General features: G+C 40.1%; 1 protein-coding gene across 2 annotated transcripts in view; it reads right to left on the bottom strand.

The window, feature by feature from the left end:
- arhgap1 (Rho GTPase activating protein 1) overlaps positions 1-12,518 on the bottom strand; it is a 75,579-nt gene extending 63,061 nt beyond the window's left edge. The window contains exon 1 of one of the 2 annotated variants that reach the window (XM_039754633.1): positions 12,087-12,518. The gene's annotated coding sequence lies outside the window, so the exon portion shown is untranslated. The remainder of the gene's footprint in view (positions 1-12,086) is intronic. The other variant, XM_039754641.1, reaches the window with a different exon arrangement.
- Positions 12,519-16,025: the final 3,507 nt, after the last annotated feature.

The raw sequence follows: 16,025 nt of genomic DNA, 5'->3' as shown, positions 1-16,025 counted from the left end.
AATGGAGGAACACCTGGACCCGGACAATTTTTAGCCTACACTGATGTACCAGCCACTCCAGCAAAACTAAGCCAGTGAAAAAAAACTTACAATTTTGCATTGTAAAAACAATCCATAAACGATGCAGATTCTCAACCAGTCAAATTCACGCAGCTGATCCAACAACGGACATACTTTATAACCCTCCCCAGCCGAAATATATTCATCTCTTCTTCAACCTTGTGGCAATCCCAACATGAAGACTATAATACCCATTATACTCTGCGGTGGATAATTTCATCAACACCTACACAATTTCAGTACAAGCACTGGCAAAAGTGACGTGCCATCAATATATCAGCTTCAACATCTTTTCATTCCTCAACAACTTTGTGAAATTTTTTTCAATAACTGGAATATGGCTTTTATCTTACAGTACATCTTTTTTTCCTCAGGGTTGGTTATGCTTAGCTAATATGCATTTACAGAAAGCAGCCCACGGACCCCCTTTTTTCCATCTACATTATTCTTGGGGAAATGCCCGATTACAAAACTGGCTTATGCAGTGTTGCCAATCACTATCTATTATGATGTCTGTCATATTTAATATCATCTATACAGTGATATTCACCACAATATCATGCACTTGCTCAAGCTTGCACTTCATTTTAGTGTGCACACCAAGAATTCTGAAATGCACAGCCTCCCATTTTTCAAAAAGTCATCACTGTAAGCAAAATAAGGAAATAAATAACAAAAATAAAAAATATGAAAACTACATGTCAGATCTAAGCCACGAGAGAGCAGAGTGGACTCAGATTTCTTTTTACAGCTCATGTAAATCTTCTTTTACATAATGTGAAAGAAACAGACCAACAGAAGATGGGACGTTTAAGTGAATTAAAGTAATTAGTAATCATTTTTTTTGGTTGGTAAACATTTACTCGAAATCAATGTGTAATAACTCAGTGCTAATTTCTGGTTTTAATACCAAGTTTTTGGCCAGCATTTTACTTTCAATCAATCAAATTTAAATCACATTTACAACATTAATGAATACTGCTATTGGTGAAATCCTCTAGTCCCATTATCCAGGGCCAACTCCGTTATAACACACAGTACCTTAGGTTTTTGGTATAATGTTTTATCACATTCTTGCATCACTTCATCTTTGTGTTTTCCATACTCTTTTCTTTTTTTCCAATAAAACAATTCTTTCATTTGGTGCTTCCACTCTGCACCATCTTTTTCCATTCCCACTTATTTAAGGGTCATTTAAATACATACACATACATCAACAACTCCTTATCTTTGTCATCCATTACAACCTCTGTTGATACTCTGCCAGGACACAGTGTCTACATGTTCAAAATTCATGCTCAAACTTATCATTATAATGGTGGACTACACCCCTTTTCAGTTGCTTTTTATTTGAGGACTGAAGGTCCACATGTTCTACTAGTGCTTTGAAAAAAGGCACCACATTTGATGTATCACCTATGACTGATGTTTCAGTTTTCTGGATTAATGGAACATTTGTCAATCATATGCAACTATAAATAATAGAGAAAAAGAATGAAGTTTATAAATACAAATGTTTTTCTAGTATGGAACTGACGATATTTTACTAAATTTGTGTTCTACTTCAAATCAAATTAGCCACAAATATAGGAAATGCCCCCTCCAATGCTTAAGTAATGGACAGGTGCCCATTCAAAGACCTGATCTCAATCTGACTTAGAATATTTTAAAAGTGTTCAGATTAACCTAAATGACGTAGCAAATCTGTCTGGAAACATTGGCTAAACTCACATGTAAACAGTATGCAAAGCTGGTATATATTTACTGCAAAAGGAGGTTCCAGAAAATTTTAAAGAGCGGTGATTCAATGCTTATGTAGCACATTTTTTTCTTAGGATTTTTTTTTTATAAACAGAAAATTATGTCATATTAAAAAAATGAATTTTCAGATACTGTGCTGTAAATATAAAACAGAGAGTGAAGATCAGGTGTGGGATTTGTGGTTTGGCAGAGTTGAATGGGTCAAGAAACTGAATACATTTGTGTGGTTGATTGAAAAAAATAGGTGAAAATAATGCTGGTGCATTACAGAACCAGAGAATTGGGTTTAAACCCTGGCACAGTCACATTTGTGATCGTATATACGAGTCATAACTGTACATAGTGCTGTAAACTTCATTAAAATAGTTTTCAGGTAAGGTATTTATACTTCCAATCATGGCACTAGAGAGTGATGACATAAGACAAAAGTTAAGAATTGTACGCTGTGCACGTGACAACAATGAACCTATAAGCATATAATATGCACTCTCATTGTCTGTTACGTCCAACAAACCATAGAAAAACTGAATGTTATGAGATCAGCCTGTTCTGATCTGACCTGGTCTCTTTGGGTACAGACAAGCATACAAATGCGATTCACGTAATAAGACCACCATGTACTAGTATCACACCAAACCTGGGCATTTTCTACTTTTAGGTTCTCAAATTTTGCTCATTAACTGGGCTAAAGTGAGTGAAGATGAATTATGACAGAGAAAAAAGTTGAAATCTGATAACAGCATTATTTAAAGGACAAAAGATACAAAACGTGAAAGTTTAATTTGAGACATTTGCTTTATGTAGCTGTAGCAGTCTTACTACTCCCGTTTTGTTCCAAACTGCATATACTGACAGCTGACACTGTAGTGATGGCTTTGCCATTTTACTGGGTATTGTAAATGCACAAAACGTAGCTGGATGATGATTTATACTGAAAAATAATGTATGAAAGTAAGACAAACAGCAAGCAAAGCTAGTTTAATTTAAAAACTAGTTACTGTATTTCTTTAAATTCTTGCTACAATAATGATATGCAATGAATAACATCTTATTTTCCTTAGAAAAGTGAATCCCTTCAGTGGCATGCATTACCTTATTTTTTAGCATAAAATCGGTAAACAAATTATCTCACAGTTATAAACCGACTGGCCAACCACACATTAACAATAAAAACTATCTAGTTTTGATCAATAGCAGGTCAATAGGTATATCACTACCAAAAACAAAATACTTTGTTACAACAAAATAAATTCATCCCAAATGTAAAGTATGCTGAGGTTTTAAAGCCCCACTGCGAAGAATGCTCATTTTCACATAAGAAATAATTAATTTAGAATTACACCACGTAACTCTATAGGTTAATCTGTTAGTATCCGTCTATGAGATGATGACAAATAGAATGTGGATCCATGTAATAATCCAAAACACACAAATAACTCTAAAACAGAATGACTTGTGCTATACAGTCCTTGCCCTTAACCTGTGATAAATTACCTGTGGCATGGAATGTGGAATGCAGTAAATGACCTGTAATTAAATGTGTAGCTTGGCATTCTTTTTCACCAAAAAAAAGAAAATGCTGCAACAATATATTTAACGAAGAAGAAAAAAAGTACAGTATATGCATTTCTCCACTGTTTGATTCACTGTCAGCAGGATGACAGTGATCAAGGGTGCTTCTTCTCAATTCAAGTGACTCAAATTTGAATTCCATCCTGTTCACAGTCAAGGTGAGCTTTGCTCTTCTCCAAATGACCATGTGTATTTTATTTGATGTCTATAAATTATTGTTGTTAGTGTGTGGGAATGGCATTATGCCCTGCAATAGGATAGTACAACATCCAGAATTGGTTTCTGTCTGCTACCAGTGCTGCTGAAACAGGCTACTTGCAGCCCTGAACTGGACAAGCATGTTATCAAATGAACAGATGAACTGATATTTGTTTAAGCACATCGCCTTTATTGTTAGGTTCTGAATGAACATAGAAGCACATTTGAGGTTAAAACGAATGCAAGTACAGATACTTATTAAGGGCTCACAAATTTTTTCTTGCCATTGAACTTAAGTACTTACTATTGACTTTAGCTTTAATTTCCACAAAAATAAAAAGGTAAAATGTACAGAATGTTCCATGTTGTTTGTTTTACTCTACTATTTATTTTTTATATTATTATTAATAATTAATTATATTATAATATATTAATAATAATAATAATAATAACCTGTGGTGGGCTGGCACCCTGTCCGGGTTTTGTTTCCTGCCTTGTGCCTTGTGTTGGCTGGTATTGGCTCCAGCAGACCCCCGTGACCCTGTAGTTAGGATATAGCGGGTTGGATAATGGATGGATGGATGGATATTAATAACAATCTCTTTTTTGTTCTATGCCTACACTGTTACTATGATAACATGTTGCCAGTTGCTTATTTTTAGTCAAGTGTTCCCTGCTCGATGGCGAGCGCCTGGTGGCCGGGCCTGCACCCATGGGTTCGGCCGGGCACAGCCCGAAGAGGTAACGTGGGTCCTCCTTCCCATGGGCTCACCACCTATGGGAGGGGCCAAGGAGGTTGGGTGCAGTGTGAGTTGGGTGGTGGCCGAAGGCGGGGACCTTGGTGGTCTGATCCTAGGCTACAGAAACTGGCTCTTGGGACGTGGAATGTCACCTCTCTGAAGGGGAAGGAGCCTGAGCTAGTGCACGAGGTTGAGAGGTTCCAGCTAGATATAGTCGGACTCACCTCGACGCACAGCTTGGACTCTGGAACCAATCTCCTTGAGAGGGGCTGGACTCTCTACCACTCTGGAGTTGCCCCCGGTGAGAGGCACCGAGCAGGTGTGGGCATACTTATTGCCCCCTGACTTGGAGCCTGTGCATTGGGGTTTACCCTGGTTGACGAGAGAGTGGCCTCCCTCCGTCTTCGGGTGGGGGGAACGGTCCTGACTGTTGTTTGTGCGTATGTGCCGAACAGCAGTTTGGAGTATCCACCCTTTTTGGAGTCTCTGGAGGGGGTGCTAGAGGGCATACCTTCTGGGGATTCTCTCATTTTGCCAGGAGACTTCAATGCTCACGTGGGCAATGACAGTGAGACCTGGAAGGGTGTGATTGGGAGGAATGGCCCCGATCTGAACCCGAGCAGTGTTTTGTTATTGGACTTCTGTGCTCGTCACGGATTGTCCATAACGAACACCATGTTCAAGCATAAGGGTGTTCATATGTGCACTTGGCACCAGGACACCCTAGGCCTCAGGTCGATGATCGACTTTGTGGTCGTGTCGTCGGACTTGCGGCCATATGTCTTGGACACTCGGGTGAAGAGAGGGGCGGAGCTGTCAACTGATCACCACCTGGTGGTGAGTTGGCTTCGATGGTGGGGGAAGATGCCGGTCAGACCTGGTAGGCCCAAACGTGTTGTGAGGGTCTGCTGGGAACGGCTGGCAGAGTCCCCTGTCAGAATGTCCCGAGGGAGGTGGGGGACATTGAGTCCGAATGGGCCATGTTCCATGCCTCTATTGTTGAGGCGGCTGACCGGAGCTGTGGCCGCAAGGTGGTCGGTGCCTGTCGTGGCGGCAATCCCCGAACCTGTTGGTGGACACCGGCGGTGAGGGATGCCGTCAAGCTGAAGAAGGAGTCCTATAGGACTTTTTGTCCTGTGGGTCTCTGGAGGCAGCTGATAGGTACCGCAGGCCAAGCGAATGCGGCTTGGTTGTTGCTGAGGCAAAACTCGGGCATGGGAGGAGTTTGAGAGGCCATGGAGAACGACTTTCGGACGGCTTCGAGGAGATTCTGGTCCACCGTCCGCGCCTCAGGAGGGGAAGCAGTGCAGTGTCAACACCGTATATGGTGGGGATGGTGCGCTGCTGACCTCAACTCAGGATGTTGTGGGTCGGTGGGGGGAGTACTTCGAAGACCTCCTCAATCCCACTAACATGCCTTCCATGAGGAAGCAGAGCCTGGGGACTCTGAGGTGGGCTCTCCCATCTCTGGGACTGAAGTCACCGAGGTGGTCAAAAACTCCTTGGTGGCAGGGCCCCGGGTGGATGAGATCGCCGGAGTTCCTTAAGGCTCTGGATGTTGTAGGACTGTCTTGGCTGACACGTCTCTGCAACATCGCATGGACATCGGGGACAGTGCCTCTGGATTGGCAGACCGGGGTGGTGGTCCCCCTCTTTAAAAAGGGGGACCGGAGGGTGTGTTCCAACTATAGAGGGATCACACTCCTCAGCCTCCCTGGAAAAGTCTATTCGGGGTTCTGGAGAGGAGGGTCCGCCGGATAGTCGAACCTCGGATTCAGGAGGAACAGTGTGGTTTTCGCCCTGGTCGCTGAACAGTGGACCAGCTCTTCACCCTTAGCAGAGTCCTGGAGGGTGCATGGGAGTTTGCCCAACCAGTCTACATGTGTTTTGTGGACTTGGAAAAGGCATTGACCATGTCCCTCGGGAATCCTGTGGGGTGCTCGGGAGTATGGGGTACCGGACCCCTGATAAGAGCTGTTGGTCCCTGTACAACCGTGTCAGAGCTTGGTCGCATTGCCGCAGTAAGTAAAGCCCGCTTCCAGTGAGAGTTGGACTCCGCCAGGGCTGCCCTTTGTCACCGATTCTGTTCATAACTTTTATGGACAGAATTTCTAGCGCAGCCAGGGTGTTGAAGGGGTCCGGTTTGGTGGACTCAGGATTGGGTCACTGCTTTTGCAGATGATGTTGTCCTGTTTGCTTCATCAGGCCGTGATCTTCAGCTCTCTCTGGATCGGTTCACAGCTGAGTGTGAAGCGGCTGGGATGAGAATCAGCACCTCCAAATCCGAGACCATGGTCCTCAGCGGAAAAGGGGGGAGTGCCCTCTCAGGGTTGGGGGAGAGATCCTGCCCCAAGTGGAGGAGTTTAAGTATCTCGGGGTCTTGTTCACGAGTGAGGGAAGAATGGAGCGTGAGATCGACAGGCGGATCGGTGCGCATCCGCAGTGATGCGGGCTCTGCATCGGCCTGTCGTGGTGAAAAAAGAGCTGAGCCGTAAGGCAAAGCTCTCAATTTACCAGTCAATCTACATTCTTACCCTCACCTATGGTCATGAGCTATGGGCAGTGACCGAAAGAACGAGTTCGCAAATACAAGCGACTGAAATGAGTTTCCTCCGCAGGGTGTCTGGGCTTTCCCTTAAAGATAGGGTGGGAAGCTCAGTCATCCGGGAGGGGCTCAGAGTAGAGCCGCTGCTCCTCCGCATCGAGAGGAGTCAGATGAGGTGGCTCGGGCATCTGATCAGGATGCCTCCTGGACCCCTCCCTGGTGAGGTGTTCGGCACGTCCAACTGGGAGGAGGCCCCGGGAAGACCCAGGACACGCTGGAGGGACTATGTCTCCGGCTGGCCTGGGAACGCCTTGGGATTCTCCTGGAAGAGCTGGAAGAAGTGGCCGGGGAGAGGGAAGTCTGGGCCTCTCTGCTTAAGCTGCTGCCCCCGGAAGAGGATGGATGGATGGATGTTCCCTGCTGTATAAATTATGAATACATAACATGGTGGGGAAGATGTGTCTTTGCTTATATCTTTGGTGACTAGAATTAGAATTAGGATCTGTGAAGGAAATTGAAAGTTAAAAATGCAGCCCATAAAGGAAAGGTACATGATTTAGATGCTGAAGTAATACTAAAATACAACCACAACCAGAAACTGGACACAGCAAATGTAACAGTTTTTAACACATACATATATATACATACATACATACATACATACATACATACATACATAAAGAAAGAAGACCATCAACAGTGAACTCAAAGAAAACAACAGCAGTAAAGCTGTAAAGTAACTTAAATTAATGAAAATATAAACAATCTCCATTGTATATTACTGAAACAAAATTTTATGGACAGAGGGCAATCTTCTGCCACAGTGAAAGGGAGACAATGTATGGAGAAGGAAATAAAAACAGACTGATCCAAAGCATACCATTGTTTGGCTAGTTCTTCATCCATCCATCCATTATCCAACCCGCTATATCAGTGTTTCCCAAACTCGGTCCTGGGGACCCCAGGTGGCTGCAGGTTTTTGTTCCAACCGGATTCTTAATCAGTGACAACACCTGATAACACTGATTTCATTTAATTAGCTGGTATTTTTTTTTCTTTTATTCGACATTGAGAAAAGCACAGCAGCATGATTTTTACATTTATAAATATTTGTGCTTTTGCTATAGATTTAAATGCTTAACTCTCTTTAGTTGATTTCATTATATTTTGCCCTTTCTCTGTGCAGTTTTTCCCCATTCGTTGTATCTTAATAATGACAATTTAAAATAAGCAGATCAGACACCCAGGAAAACAACATGGAATAATCAAAGGCTGCAAGTGCTTTAGCATCAGACCCACTAATTAGTAAATAATGGATTAATTAAACAATTAGAACACCTAGAAAAGTAGAATGAAAATCAAGATGAAAACACTGTTAAAAAGAAAACAAAAAACATTATTCCTATATAACTGCTTGGTACATTTAATATTTTTTTTCCGCAAACTTCGTTTTCTAATTTCTATATTATTCCCTAAACACAGAACTTGGGAAATATCAGTTCACTTAATTAGCCCAGGAGTTCAATTAAAAAAAGAAGCTGGTTGGAACAAAACCCTGCAGCCACAGGGGTCCCCAGGACTGAGTTTGGGAAACACTGCGCTATATCCTTCATCATGCAGCATATATCTAAGAACTGTCAACACAACCGAAGAGTGGAAAGTCTTAAAGTGGCCAAGTCAGTCTTCTGATTTAAATCTGGTTTAGCATACATTTACTTACTGAAAAATGCCTACCACTCAATATAACAAATGTCAGTTGACAGCAATAGAAGCAAAGTCAAATGAATAAACCAACAGTATGGCAATGTCCAACTATTTCTATTTTGAGTCACTTGCATTATGACTAAACCAGCTTAGTTCCCTCCTAATATGACGACTCTGTTATTGAATGACTGTTCTTTCTTGCACTATTATGATAAAACTGAAACAGTTTGAGACAGAACCTAGCTCTAATGTTAGGCTCATACAATAACATTCAAGTCTTTAATTTCTGCTAAAATACTATAGTAACATCTTACATGTTACTCAATTTACAGGTTCCCTGAAAGATGTTACAGAGCAAATAATATGATTATTACATGTTGATTTAATTGTTTGTGTGTATCAAAGATTAATTGCTTTTTCTGGTACAGCTTATGTGAAGAGAAGTACAACAGTGAAAAAGTGAGACTAAAAAATAAAAATAAACTTTGACATATAATGTAAATAAACAATACATTTTAGTTAGCCTGCCTTCTCATCTACACTTCTCTTTCCCAGCCCCACTCCACACTTCAGAAGGCCCGAAATTGATCTTCCAGTAAAGAAATACAATTCCAGATTTTGCTGCTTACTAGATCTAGACCTCTGCACAAACAGGAATCATCTAAAGCCTGTTTATTCATTATTCCAAAGCCATGTTTTGCTACTTTTGACAAAACTCCAAAACTGCTTTGTAGCTTTGACTCCAGAATTGTGTCTTGGCTTTAGTCTCTGAGCAATAACAAAATTCAGACTCTGGTCTATTCTAATTATGAAACTGGCATTGCTTCATCTGGATATTTGTATTATCCTTCCACTTGAATGTAGTATATTGCTAATACTGCCTGTAAATGGGGGAAATGAAACACAAATTATTTTTACCAATGTTTACAAAAGTTAAAAGCATTAAACTATATAAAGTGCATTGAAAGTGTAACACAATAAGAAAACACTGCGAATATGAATAGATAGCTGATTGAAAATTCATTTAAGAGTTATGGCAACCACTGACTTTCAGCAACTCCTACTACTCAGTTACTTCAATCCAAATATTATAAATTAAGCTTTAATGACCACTCCAACTTGTCCTCTGCCATGTACCGGTAACAGAACTTTTCACAGATGCAATAACACTTAATTTTCTTTCATTATGATAGCACAATCACTTCTTCTTGTACTATAATAACTATAAGGAAAAAACGGGTTTACAAAATGAATAGAGTGAGAAGTCAACCAAAATGACACCTTTTATTGGCTAACTAAAAAGATTACAATATGCAAGCTTTCAAGGCAACTCAGGCCCCTTCTTCAGGCAAGATTTTGCTTGACATCTCACTACATCCATAATGGCTAACACAGTACAACACCCTACTACTACAAAATGAACAGGTAATAGTATATAATACTGGATATATACATGGACTACATAAAAATGTTTTCAAACCTGCTTAATCCAACTCAGGTTATTCATACTCCACAGTACACTCTTCAGTTCTGCAGTTCTCTTTTTTAAAGTGGTGCTAAAACTAGGGTTTACTCTTGCAGATAAGCAAATAAATATGTGCGATGAACTCTGATCGCTCAGGGCACAATCAAAAAATTACAATCAACTAAGGGAAAAATATACTATATTATATATATATATATGTTGTGTTAAAACAACATTAAAACCTTGCTTGATTTACAGATTACAGGGCTACAGATTATGTTCCACTCCACATTCAGTGTACCCAATAAAAGTTACATCATCTCACCTTTTTGTCTTGCATTGACCATGCCATCTTACCCGCTCACCTTTTCTTTAGCACCAGCTATACCAGTTCACTAGTGATTAGAGTATATTGAAGTAATAACCGTGTGCATTGGTCCTTTCCAAAATGACTATTCATAAAATCAAATTCAGTCTTCTTGATAAAATAAAGTTGTTTGTGGTTCCCTAAAATGATACAGTACCTGATATTCAGATTAAAGTTAGTTTAAAATTTTATAATGACCCCAACAATTCTGCCCTGTCAACAGCAAAATTAACATATGGTCTTGTTTTCCTAGTACCCTCAGCTGTGGTTTTTCAAACTTGCCAATCAATTTGTGTGATGTATAAAGTGTTAAAATTAATCTGTTACTTAATGAAACACTACAGACACTGCATATTGATATTGTGGCCTGTGTAAAACACACTACTGCCAATATAACTTCTAATTTCAAATATGTATCTATTGTTATCTATGAAATTCCAGAATGTCAGGTAAAATATTAGAAAAATGTAACATTTGTGGTTTGTCACAACCACTCAAAACATCGGTGTGCATCATAAGGAGGTGAATACACAATAGAAACCCACAAAATTTTTCCAAATAATATTTGCACTTCAGTTTTAACTGATTCATCCTTCTTTTACTGTACTTCAGAAGCAGGTCCTAGATATGAGAAATTAATTCTGCCCTCTTTAATCAACTTTGTAGTATTTATTTTTATTTAGTTTTATAACGGTCATTACTACTACCGTATGTATTATGCAACCCTGTGGGTATATTTTGAGTGTAAACATACAAGTTTTTTTAAACACTCTGTGATTTTGCTATCTGTGCTACACAAGATAAAGATTGATCTGTTTACGTTGTTAATTACAAAAAAAGGTCCATTAAGCTTTCATTTTGCACTAAAAAATATACTGTATAAAAATATAACAATAAAAACGCCTACCTTCTAATCTGAAGGTCTTATTTTGACAATTTAAACAATGTTGTTATCTACAACAGCACTAAATAAATACCCACATGCATAGATCTCCCAAAGACCCTCCGATTTTCTCCAAACATCCCTAAGACATGCTTGTAAATTGGACTGGTGTCAGTGGTCCCTATGATGGAATGGCACTCTATCCAAGGTTGGTTCTGTCCTTGTACGGGATTCTTTTGTTAATGATTCTGAATGTGTCTGCATTTGACCGAGTGAATTAAAAAAACAGTAGGGTATCTTTTTAATATTTTTAAAAGTATAAAAGGAGATCGATGGGAAATTAGTCCATATATTAACATTATGCTTTACTTATGCCTCACGTTTTACTGCTAAAATTTACTATTCAAACAAAATCATGCTTTAAATGCACAATAAGCTTATGTTCACGTTACTTTAGATTAAATTAGATTAGATAAATTTTATTAACCCATAGGAAAATTTTTAATTTACACGACAAATTAGGCAAAGGTTCTGGAAAAAAACTGCTTTACTACCGTCAAGACTACACGGGAAAACGTCAACATTTCACACTACACCCTTAACTGCAAGCGTTTAAATCAAGGCGAATTCAGATTCTCACACCTTCATGAGACCGATTAAAGTGCAACTCCTCATGAACTGAAATGGTTATTTATTAACCAAGTGACAAATAATCGATTTATGTTTTATACTTATCGATACTATTCAATATTCGTGTTTACTCGTGCCATTTGCCCCTCCACTCTCCTCACCGTGTCAAAGTTGCCCGACCCCTCCTAATCTTCGCTGTCACTGTGGCCACACCAGTTTGCCTTCTCTCCACTGCAAGGACCGCCAAAAACTAGATTGCTGTCTCGTGATCGCTTTTATCGACGACTACAGCAGTTTTCTCTTCTCCAGCCACGAGCACATCGGCTCTTCTACTTCGGCGGAACAAGCCTGGAACCTAGAGGTGTTGGGCCGCGCTCAGCTCAGTCCGACTCTCTCCTGTTCTCCATGTGGCTTGGCGAGTGATGATTCGTTTTGGTTCGGTTCGGTCCTGGTTGTCTCCCCAGGCGAATCCTGACTTCCTGTTAAGACACACCTCTCACCTTCACACCGTCCGCGACCGCCCCTAGTGCGCCAATCCTCCAGTCAGCCTGCTGTCGCGGAATCTGCGATGAAAACATCCGGTTCTCAACCGGATGCGGACTCTACAGAAAAGAAACTCTCTCCTCCTTCGCTCAATCTTTTCGTTGACTCGAGAGCAACGCAACTTCCGGGAAACATTTGGAAATTACTTGTTTAATGTATAAACGTGTCTTCTTGTTCAATAGTCATGTGGTAATTTTACCAATGCCTAGCTGGAACTCTTGTGAGTCCTCATGTAAAAGGTAGGTTTTGTCCCACTCCCAGCAATCGTGAGTGGCGAGATTGTGAAATCACTCACGTCCGAGCAAGCGGAACTTTCTTTCAGGGAGCAATCATGGCTTAGCTGGTAGGCCTCAACTGTCCATTTAGGGAACAAGATACTCATTTGTCCTCTTTAAGCAATAATGCCCCATTCAGCATCTGTATTCTGTCCATGAAGTAAAAAAAAAAAAAGATAGCCAGGCAAACATTGTCTCTCTGAAGTTCAATTTAATGTTCTTTAGCCGTGCCAACCCAGAATTAAACCCATACACACGACCCAACGCTGTCCACTCACCTTCTTTAAAAAGTACTGCCTGCAAATGACATGCTGCCATTGACTAAGCAATAAGATACGGCAAAAAAAAGTTTATGTTACAAATGGCCATTTAGTGTGTAGGAAGCACTCCTTGGGGCTTCCATCTAGCCTTACTGAATATGCAGTATTGGGGACTATTACTTAAAGCAACTTAATTCCAGTACTCATTACAAAAAGACTAACTATATATGTCACAACTTATTATAAAGTGTAACGTGTGATATACTTTTGTGTTTTCCTCTTTTGCATGAAAACTGCAAATTTCTCTGGCCAGAATTTTTTTATTAAATGTTAAGCCCATATACGAAGTTTAATGAAACTGACCAGAAACATGGGCAAATGTGATAGTTGTTTTCTGTTTTATAAACCCATTTAATAATAATTTTATGCATTTATATAGCGCTTTTCTCTCTACTCAAAGTGCTGAGCAATTGCAGGTTAAGGGCCTTGCTCAAGGGCCCAACAGAGCAGAGTCCCTGTTTGGCATTTTTACGGGATTCGAACCGGCAACCTTCCGATTGCCAGTGCTTATCTCTAGCCTCAGAGTCGCCACTCTGCCCTTAGTCTTTACTGTGCAGTGAAACAGTGCTTGAAATGGAAATAAATAATTGCCAGTACAATTTGGTTTTGTAAACTGCTTAGTCCTCCTTAGTCATTATAAATGTTATGCACTTTCGTAACTACAGGGGTGGGGTACCTCACAGAGTTTAGAGCACATTGTTAGAAGTATATTATAGCAAAGAGTGGCCATGGTCTCCTGAAAGTTTTGAGCATGCTTATTATATCAAAGAGCGGGGTTTGGGCACCTTTGGGGGACAGAGCTAGAGGTACTTTTATGCACCAGTATACAGCCATATATAGCAGGTACTCCAGCACTGAAACAGAAAAATGCAGGTAGGACCCCACTTCAAGCTCAGCTGTGAAGTAAACAAAATTCATCCCCTTTTTGCATCCCCAACATGAGCCCTCCTTCATGGTATGAACACCGGCAATTGAGACAACTGATCACACTATTCTAAAATACTTATAAGCAAATAATGGGAGTAAACCTAAACAGATACTTTATTTATAGGTTTCTGTTAGTGGATGGCAAACTCTTTCTGTGTTGGCTGTATGATTGTTCCCTACAAAGGACCAGTGTACTGTCCACCAGGTTTGCCTCTTGCCTTATACAAGTAGTGCTGCGATTATTACTGGCTCCCTGTAACCCTAAAATAGGCAGATAATATTAATTTACCCCTCAGATTGTGCAGGTTTAGAAGTATACTTAGAATTTTTCTAGTTGTTTTGACTTGACTGCACGCCGAGTACATGTGTAACCGCTTCCTTTAGATGTCACTAGACGGTAGAGTGCACGTGTGCCCAATGTTACCCCATTAGTTACTTCTGCAAAATAACAGTTTTTTTGGCGTAGTGGGACTAAGCATTAGTAATAATGTATTTACATTGTAACATATTTGGCTGATGCCTTTATCCTAGGTGACAGCATTTATACAATTGGTTACATTTCTTTTGGTTTTCGAATTGGAGCACAGGCAGGTCAAGTTACTTGCTCATTGTCACTAGCGGGTTTTGAACCTACAACCTCAGAATTTTCAGTCCAAAGCTTAAACATCTACACCACACTGCTAGTATTAACACATCTGTTTTTTTAAGTGACGCAATTATTTTTACTTCAGTAAAATTAAGCATTGTGTTAGGTTACTCATCACTTCAAAAAGTAATCGATGTAACATGTTACACCTTACATTATGAATACACAGTGACTGAATTACTTTCCCTATCTAAGGTACTTCCTACCAAACATTTTACATAGAGGTACAGAGTCATGCCAGACATGAATGGTGCCAGCTGTCAGTTTTAAGAGTGACACAGGATGTTTTTGTGTTGCCTGCATTCCTCTCACAGTTGATTACTCCTGTTTAATTTGAAAATAATGCACTATTGATTGCTATCACACTTTTCCATGTCCATAAAACAATAAACAAGCAATATATGATATTTCTTAGTTTTTTCAGCTGCAGCATCATATTTGTTTTACTCTAGTTGCAGTTTGTCTCACTTAAACCAAACCTAAAACTAAATATATAGGAAAAAGCGACTCCAGCCTAGCAAGCATCAGTAGTGACGTTACACATTACAAATGCAAGTTATACCCATTTCTCAGTATAAAAGTAACCTTTTCCCCTGTGGTCTGTTCCCTATAGGTCTGAAACAGGACATGAGTACAATGTGTCTGTGCAGTAAAAGTGGCAGTACTCTGCTTCTTCATAAAGAGTACTAATGCAGGATCTAGTTCCACCTTTGTATAATCTTTGCCAAGTTGGAAAACTGGAATTACACCTGTAGATAATGAAACCTGAGCTGAAGAATAAAGAATTTCTTCTGGATAGCTGCAGGCTCTACTTAGCACACACAGTTTAGGGGGATAACACCAGCATGCAGTCTCTGGGTTATGGGTGGTTGTGGGTACTGAATCCTGAATTCAGATTCCTCTAGTAGGTAGTATTTTTGAGACACAAAGGAACATTGTTACTCTTGACACCCAGAACTAGGCCTGAATCACATCCCTGTAGCATTGGGAGTGAACTTGACATGTTCCTTCTCTCTAGTACACTTATTGTTTCATAGCAAGCACTCTTGCAAAATATTTTAGAAAGTATCATATAGAGCTGAGCCATGATAGATACTCTGTCATGACAGCCAAGACAGAACATTTCATCTGAGTTACCCCAGTGGAGTCCTCATGATACAGCCCCTAAAACACAAGGCAAATAGAAGAATTCCCTATTTATCTAGGAGAGCCAGCCGGGAGTCAGTTACCTGTATTTATGCATCTAAGCCTTATTTTCCATTTATGACTGAATTTTGGTTAGCTTTATTGTTTGTCTGTCTCAAATGTGTCAAAGTCACTAAGTAGCAACAATGCCTGTCTTAGTAAACCTCAAATGCACAGAAACTCGAGGAAAATCAAGAAATGGAA

Source organism: Polypterus senegalus, chromosome 1 (genome assembly GCF_016835505.1).
Source record: "Polypterus senegalus isolate Bchr_013 chromosome 1, ASM1683550v1, whole genome shotgun sequence".
Classification (NCBI taxonomy): Eukaryota; Metazoa; Chordata; class Cladistia; order Polypteriformes; family Polypteridae; genus Polypterus; species Polypterus senegalus.
This window is presented reverse-complemented; position numbering and strand designations above follow the sequence as displayed.